Source organism: Parambassis ranga, chromosome 8 (genome assembly GCF_900634625.1).
Source record: "Parambassis ranga chromosome 8, fParRan2.1, whole genome shotgun sequence".
In the NCBI taxonomy this organism is placed as follows: Eukaryota; Metazoa; Chordata; class Actinopteri; family Ambassidae; genus Parambassis; species Parambassis ranga.
Window position 1 is genome coordinate 1,774,857 of NC_041029.1, and position 8,991 is coordinate 1,783,847.

At 42.2% G+C, this 8,991-nt stretch overlaps 1 pseudogene; it reads right to left on the reverse strand.

The window, feature by feature from the left end:
* Window positions 1–1,894: 1,894 nt before the first annotated feature.
* On the reverse strand, window positions 1,895–8,691 carry LOC114439873 (inverted formin-2-like; annotated as a pseudogene).
* Between the last annotated feature and the right edge of the window lie 300 nt (window positions 8,692–8,991).

Sequence of the window (8,991 nt, forward strand, 5' to 3'; positions counted from 1 at the left end):
CCTGTTTTTCTTAGTATGCACAATAAAAGAAAGCTTGAACCTGGACTTGGACTGTAAGCTATGGAATGGAAACAAGTTATTGGAAAAACTGCATTATTATTTTTTAACCTATGTTTATAAAAGAACAGTGATCCCAGGAATGGGATGATCACATGGATCGCACAAACATCTTCCTACAACACAGCTTCCATCTTGGTTCAAAGCTGTGTGTTCACTGGAGGGAACTCCTACCAGGTTGCAGCTGCACAGCAGGGTACAGGGCATTACTGTAATAGAGTAGAATAGCAGGAAACTGTGCCAGGACATATGACCTGCTGGGCTTTACTGGAAGCATGCTTCTATTTGAATAAGCTCACGTGACACACGTCACCTCATGGCAGCCAGGAATAATTCAGGGATTGGTATGCAGTGCTAGACAATACCTACTGCTAGATGCTGTCACAACATAGAACAGTGTGTTTGCACACTGCGCTTACATTAAAAATACATCTAACGTCATGGAGTGTTATTGTATTCCACTCTATTTAAACAGCTGCAACATCATAAACACTGTAACTGACATAAAAGTGAATTTGGGTGTTTAGCTGAAAGGTGTGTGAGCAAAGTTATTATTTTGCAGGCGATGATTAAACACTAGAGAGTTGTATGCTGTAAGATGCACAGAAACTGGTGTAACGCTGACATCTAGTGGACGATGGGATAATAACATCCTACAGAGGATCCAGAGGCCGTATCTGCTGCAGACTTCTGTGTCCATCTGAGATCAGTTACTTGCCAACAGGCTTCCTCCTCAGATATTGAATTTGTGATAAAGAATGAGCAGCTCCTGTTCATCACAGATAATCTGCAGCAACACATTTATCTCCTTTAATGTGTTTGTTTGGGGGCCAGTCAATATGCCTCTACTCGACGGTTTAGAGTAGAAATTCGTTTGGATACTGAATGGTCTGCATTTCTATAGCGCTGTTTAATGTGATAATCAAAGTGCTTTGCAACGCTTCACCTTTATAGATTTACACATGCAAGGGCCTGCCATCAGGATTGATGTACATGTCTTTTGAACCTACAACCTGAAGATAGAGGCAGAAATATATATTGGTCATGTTTTTATTATTTTAAGTACATTATCTTGTAATGCAGGTATGACGTGGATTTCCCCAAGCTACTGCTGTTTTTCACAGGCTGCTATGCAACACAATGGGTATTGCAGCATCAATTGTAAGACTGCTGTTTATTCCTGGGGCTTCCACACAGCAGACTCCTGGCATTAAGAAGAAGACTGTGGGCTCTTATAGGCAGGAAATATTGTAAAGGTTCAGCTAGTGTCCTGAATCAAATTAAGTCATGGTTTATTGGGTTGCTATGTCTCTCGAAGGCATGGCGCCATTACAGCTGCTGCAGCCACCCTGTATATAGCAGTAAGGGGACAAGAAGGCTGTTTACACACACACACACACACACACACACACACACACACACACACACACACACGAATAAAAACAGAAACGTACCGTAGGTAAAGACTGTAAAGACAGATTGTTGTCACATCAATTACCCACCAGATGGCGCTCCTGTCTCACTACAATCAGCCATGATGAACTGCTTTTTTATTTAGATTTCATGGAACCATAGGAAAATAGTTTGCTGTTAACGTGCATCGATTAGGGTAAAACTGATGTCAACGTAGAATATCATATGAACTTGTCCATATCCTTTCTAAGTATTTGAAATTATTGTTATTTGTCTCAAACGCACCTACCAGAAAGCACTTGTAAACAGTAACTGTAGTCCTGTTGGCACAAATATTTTAGGCGATCAAGACTTGTTGTTACATGCTATGGTAAAAAAAAAGAGCTAGTCGGAGAATTCGTGCAACTACATTTCCATGGCATGTTCTTGGCACTGCACCAGGATCCTGCAGGACGGGTTCCAAATACAGATTACATGGGTTAAACAAATTTTTAACAAATTTTTGAATTTTAGCCTTGGTTACTTAAACTAGCCTATAACGGCTGTGCTATGCAAAAACTCACTGTCATTTTTGACCCTCCATTTATCTTAACATAAAATAATGCAGTCCTTTATGTTGAGATATCATTTTAAACTACAGGCTTCCAATTTTTAAATTTTATATTTGTCCACTAGTTGGCACTATTTTTTCCCATTCAAACCATGTAGCAAAAATTCACAATTTTTACTGTTTTCTGCCAGGTTGTCTTGCTCCTGAATTTGTAAATTAAAAATGTAACTGTAAATGTAAAATATTTCAACAGTAGCACCTGGTTTTTCAGCTTTCGGTTTATACAATTAAAATTGGCACAAGGTGTCTGCCAGACAATTAAGAAAAGCTAAATACTTAATGTAACCCAGTAGTTAATTGGGCTTTGTTATATTTTTATTTGATGCTGTGTTCCTTTAATTCTTTTAAGATCACCCCAGTCATTCTACAAGCTGTCAATCAGTTGATTTCATTTGTTATTGGTTTTCATTGGTCATGCCTTGACCTGTGGTTGTCAGATTGGATGAGGGGAGTAAATTACGCCCGTTTGGCACGGGAATTGGTTGTGTGAGCGTGTGTGCGGAACAGCTTCAGCCGAAACTTTATAAAAGTAAAAGAATTATTCAGTAACTGAGTGTAAACGCAGCGACCACTCTCACGTGAAAGGGCAGAGGCAGTGAAGAACCTGTGGAGCAGGAGTTTCACCCCTTTCTGCTGTGTCTTGGTGAGTTTACGAACGTATGTAAGCGCGGCTATGCTGTTAGCCATGCAGTTAGCCATGTTGTCGTCCGTGTGGAGCTCGGTGGGAAAACCCATGGCTCTGTTAGTGAACCGGCTTGATTTACTGTTTACTGTGTGCACCAGAAGCATAATAACAGGTCACATGTTGTAGCCGTGAGGTCAGATGAGGTCAGATTTATTCAGATGCTAAATGTTGTTATATGCTTATGTTATGTTATTTTCTGATGTATAGCACGGTTTTTATTTAATGTTCATGTTAAAATAAGCTATCTATTCAATTTATATACATGTATGGAGTATACAGTGTGTGTACTTAGAGCATACAATTTATTGAGGATGTTTGATGTGATGTTGTCAGGCAAATGATCTAAAAGACAGAGGAACTGACCATAACTCATGGGAAAATTCTTTCATAATTGTTAAAAATTAACGTTAGAAAATATTCATATATAATATGTAAGTTTAGGAAGGAAAACACATTTTATCATTTCATTGTATTGTGTGACAGTGACAGTTATATGATTTTATATGTAGATTTATATGGCCATAAACAAGATTTCTATGGAGCTATATAGTGATAGTCCTGTTCTGTACAGGCTAGGTTTTTCAGAGATCCCTGAATCTACGGATAGATGTTCTCCTTGACGAAGGAGATGGCGAGCCCCCAGTGAGACTTCCTTGGAGTGACAAGATTTTGCGTACCAGGGAGGGAGACCACCTCTTGGTCCATCGTGAGAGTTACATTTTCCTGTTAATTAATAAACACAGGCTATGATCTAAAGCCGTTCACTTCTCCTGTGACTTGGTGACCCTCTTTCTGACGTTTGGAGGGAGCGGAAGTGGTGGCTGTTCCGGTGGCTTCTTTGCCTACAGACTTCGCACTTGAACCTAAATCGCACCTTGGCCGGGTCTTTCTTAGGTTGAAACCTTTCCTGATATCCGCCAGAAGGTTGTCGATGATGCAGCCATCATTCTGTGGTTCAAAGCCTTTCTTGACTGAAAAAGAAGAGTACAAAGATAGTGTAAAATTACAGCTTTGTGAGAACTTATCAGTACAGAGAAAGAACAAGCTATTCATCACTTACTATTTTTTCCATTCTCTCCTTTTTGTCTCTTGGACTCTTCCTCTGCCAGCTGCTTCCTTCTCTTCTCAGCCTTGGCTGCTTGTTCTTTCCTGGTTTTGTTTTCCTGTTATTATGAAATAAAGGATGTCTCTCACTGCCCAAGCACAAAATCCAGCAATTTTTCTCTGTATCATTTCAGCATATGAAATAATAAGATCTTTCAGTTTTTCTGCAGTGCATTGATACACATGCTGCATACAAAACACGACACCCACACACATTCAACAACCAAGCATGCAAGTAGAAAATGTAGTCCCATGATGTTTAAACAGCCACCCTTACCTTGAGTGCCTTTATGAAAAGACCTCGGAATGTACTGATGGTGCTGAAGAGTTCCTCCAGTGACAGCTGACTAGAGTCTTCACACAAATAAGAAGCAAGGTCACTCCGCTTCATCTGAATCTCAGTGAATTTCTCACTCAGAGTTTCACATGCCAGCAGATTTTCCTGTGACAGATGAAGACAAAAGATGAGAATTCACAACAATACAGAGTAATCCATTTAGTAGAGAAAATCTTACCTGTAGAAGTTTTGCATACTGCTCCTTCACTTCTGCCACAGAGTTAGAGACTTTCTTGGCCGTCTCATTCAATCGTTTTAGTAAGGCACTGGTTTCCAACTGAACCGATTCCAGATTAACTCTGAGAACAAAGTGCATTGTCATTTGTGTTTTACTAATCTGCTGACAACAAATAAAAAAACAAACAAACATTTGTTTGTGGGGATGTGAATGAGTTCTGTACCCTGCTGCTTTTTCACATATCTCTACATCATCTGGCAGTGCTAGCAGCTCCGGGTGGTTCGCCTCTGCTTCCTTTGCAAAACAAGCCAAGCAGTTGGTAATTAAACAAGTTCATGACGGAGGGGGAATACCGCTATGACAGCTGTTAGCCAGTCAGCGTACCTCCAAGATATGATGAAGCAGCGTAATGCGGCTCTTGTTGGCCTTGGTCTCCGTTAGCTTCAGCAGAGAGCTGAGCTTGAACCCTTCAGCGTTCCCTGTGTGACTTCCCTGGAAGTAAACCAGCTATTAAAAATGCAAACTCTGTTTAAATGACAGAAACAAATGACAGATGAGAGGGGTTCTTACGTAGTTGAGAAAATTTCCCACGTCAAGGATGAGCAGAAACGGGGCATAAGTGTGCTCACTCTGAGAGCTGAAAAAAATGCATAAACATTGTTAAGTTGAATATATATATATATATATATATATATATATATATATATATATATATATATATATATATATATATATATATATATATATATGTACAATACAGGACAGCATGCATGTGCACTACAGATGGAGGGTCTGATATTTACTTACACTGGCAAGCCTCCTCAACCAGCTTGACTTTAGGTTTGAGCATGTCCAACACCGAGGCAGTCTCCTCACACAACATCATGCACTCAATTCTCAACTGATAACTATGGAGTCAAGCAAGTGTGCAAAGTAAGTGCATTGGATTGACAGGATCACATAAAGAGCATATAAACAATAACTACAGTTACCGTGACACACTATGAAGGGAGGTGTAGAAGCGGTCAACATTTGCCAACTTGTCTCTTTCTCCTTGGAAGGACTTCAAGTTTTCAATCTACATCAAGACAGTGAGTCAGACATTCAAATAAGTTTCAAGTGGGCTGATGAGGGTGGAAAGGCTCTCTTTATAAGGATGCAGAAGTGTTAATAGTACAAACCTCATGCTTCTCTGGTAAGAGCTTTAGAAGCTGTTTTAGCACCTCTACATCAAACTTGGTCCGGTCACCATTCTGGATCATGGCTACAAATTCCTCATTTGTGCTGGACTCAGAATATAAAGTAAAGTATTGATCAGTGAAAAAAATGTGAAACTATAAAGAAACAAACACAATAAAGTGTGATGTCTCACCATTTGAACTGCTTTAAAAATATGTTCAAATTCAAGTTTTTCTTTGGATCAATAAATGTAATCTATAAGAAAAAAAGAGAGGAACGATAGATGTATTGATTGTTCAGTAATCAGCTGTGAGTGCTGCAGCTCTGAGGAGCACTGTCGAGTGTTGACCAAGCACACCTCTTTAGGCTCCTTCTTGAGGAGGTGGCTCTTTCTGAACTGAGGCCCACATGGAGTGACCATCTGTGTAAAAAAAGGAAGAAAGTAACCCGTCATCAGCTCGTGTGGTTCCATTTGTCATCACCATCATTCCAAATCCTCTAACATGAGGAAATCCTCTGCAAAGCCCAGACTAAATAACAGCCAAGAGTGGAGAAAGGACCACCTGGGAAAAACAAAACATCTCCACTTACCAGTAACAGAACGTAGTTTCTGCCAGTTGAGTTTTTTCATCCGCAGGGTGGGGCACCGACCTGCCTTTGTGGGTGCACCGCACCCCAACGCCTGGCTGCTCTGAGACACAATCATGCCTGGAGGAGGTGGCATGCCGGGGAAGGGAGGAGGAGGTGGAGGTCCAGCGTCCTTGCCCGGTAAAGGCGGAGGCGGTGGGGGTCCAGCGCCCATACCCGGTAAAGGCGGAGGCGGTGGGGGTCCGGCGCCCATACCTGGTAAAGGCGGTGCGGGTCCAGCGCCCATACCTAGTAAGGGAGGTGGTGGTGGCGCCATTCCTGGCAAGGGATGAGGACCACCAATCCCTCCAGGTAACGGTGGAGGAGGTGGTGGTGGCGGTGGAGGAGCAGCACACACTGGCTTCTGAGAGGATGCTATGATTGTCTCTGGTTTGTCTGTGTCTTCTTGGTCCAGGCCAGTCTGCACAGCCTTGTGAACTCTGACCACCGCTCCGTCCAATTCATAGTGATCCACACTGGTTTTCCCGGTTTTCACGGTTGTGACAGTGAGTGATGAGCATGAACAAACACAATGCTCTGAAAAAGGTCATATAAAGAGCCAGACTAAAAAGAAATGCACACAGGTCCCCAATCTCGCTTTTTTCTGCACGTTAGGAGCTTTTTAAACTACACAGCAGCTTGCAAATGGCTTGGAGGACTCTTTCTTTTCAGGAACAGCATTTCACAGTGAACAGAAGTAATGACTTGTGAAAAATCCGACAAATTGGATTTGAATCCACTCTGTTGAGTCAAGGTAAAACAAGGCTTTTCTTTTCTCACATTTTCTGGCAAGACACTTGTCGGCTATGACTACAGCATTTCAGTCCTGCTGCCAGTGTGCGAGTGTTACCGTGGCAGCGAGCAGCCAGACAATGGGGTTTTACAATAGGCCTTCTCAATACTCTTCAAAGAGCTGTGTTCATAGATGGAATGTGCCCCTGCCCCCCTTTCAGGCTAATAAGAGTGATGCCCAGCAATCCTTTTCAAAACATGATTGTGTTTTCACTTTCAGTGGGAGGAGAGAACAAAAGTCGCAAGTTGACGCCTGTAATCTGGAGATAATTCACAGTCATGAACACTTGACATGATGATAGTGTGACTTAAGATGCACTGTCTGAGAATTTTGTCAAACGGGTCCTCATTCCTGCAAATCCACAGTTATGACTATGACACTAAGAAACAGGCTGGGTGTGTGACGTCCCAGCACGGCTCAGGAATTTATCAGAGGGAAGGAAAGGACTTTCCTGGGACAGGAAGCATGGCTTATGATAAACATGCTACTGAGACAAGCTGAAGTTTCTCTTTCAAAATTTCAGTTTTATAACTGAGGAATTCATTCCGAGTGTTCAACCTTAAGCAGCATAATCAGAATGCAGCATTTGCACATTCCTTTGTGCGATCCTCCTCAAACATAAGCAACTTTCATTTGTCGACCTTGTCTGCCAGAGCTCCCACATGTACCACTAATAGCAGGCTGATTCACTGCACACAGGACAAACCTACTCATCCATCCTCTGGTAAAGCCGCCCACACAGCAGCCCACTGCCACTGTACCGCATCAACACTTAGGAACATGTCCAATCAGTCATTTCCTTTGAGACATATGGAAAGCTTGTGCATGGGAATACATGTGATTTACATACATTTCAAAAGCTCATTGTTTAAATAGATTCAGAGGAGAATACTTGTTGCCAAACCAGGTTTGACCCTTCGGACACTAAGATAACAGTTATCTTGGAAAACTTGCTTGTTGCTTGGAAGTGCTATGCGCACTTAAGAAACCTTTTGCAGTATCTGCAAAATGCTCATTGCAACACAGAGCATCTGGTGCTCGTTTAACTCACATCCTCTCCACCCCTTTCTGCTGTTGCAGGGAGTGATCGAAAAGCCCGCATGCCTGCACAAGCACATTTTGTACATGAATTGCTGTATTGTTTTCTTTATCTCTAGGAATTCCAAACGGATCTGTATCAACAGCCCGCATGGTCCAAACCATTAAAAAAGATCCCGCAGTTTAAATGTTTCCCTCCTTCATACTATAAGGCAGCAAGGTTTGCAGGAACAGCCCGTTACTACCTCCAGGATGGATCGACATGACTGCTGTCACTTTGCCAGTCTCCATCACGCACTGGCTCGTTATTAATAAGCACCTGAAACAGCGACATTAACAGTGCGTCTCTGCTACTTTGCGCTGCGATTCCCCCCTTCTACATTCCAGGAGACATAACGGGACTACAGTACAGTCACCTCTCTGTGGCAGGAAAACAAGGCGCCAGAAATCCCAATGATCGCTTCTCAGTGGCTGCTGCACCATTATAAAATCACCTACATGATGCCTTACCTGGTGTTATCCCAGAAATAAACACTTGAAGAATCGCGTCCTCTGAGGTCTTCAGGTGAAGGTGCTCCTCCCAGCCATCCAGGCAACCTTTTTCTCTCTCTCTCTGACTACAGATGAGATGTGGATGGACCCTCTGATATGTGCGGCTCCGTGTGGCGGGTCAGATCCTGGAAGCCTGTGATATGTGCATGATACAGCTTTCAAATCGCTACGGCCCCTGAGCTTTCACTCACTTGTGACAGACTTATAGTGAAGTAGCAGCAGTATTTCTAAGCTCAAACATCCGGTCTGAACTTTCAGAATAAAACGCAGGAGTATGCCATTAAGTATGCCTCTTAATGCATTGCGTAACTGCAAAGATGTATTTTTTTAAAAATACAATAAAACATCTGTTACGCAAATTTGTACATTATCAAAAAGTCAGGATCAAAAGAGAACAAACGGCTGCAGCACTTGGTGT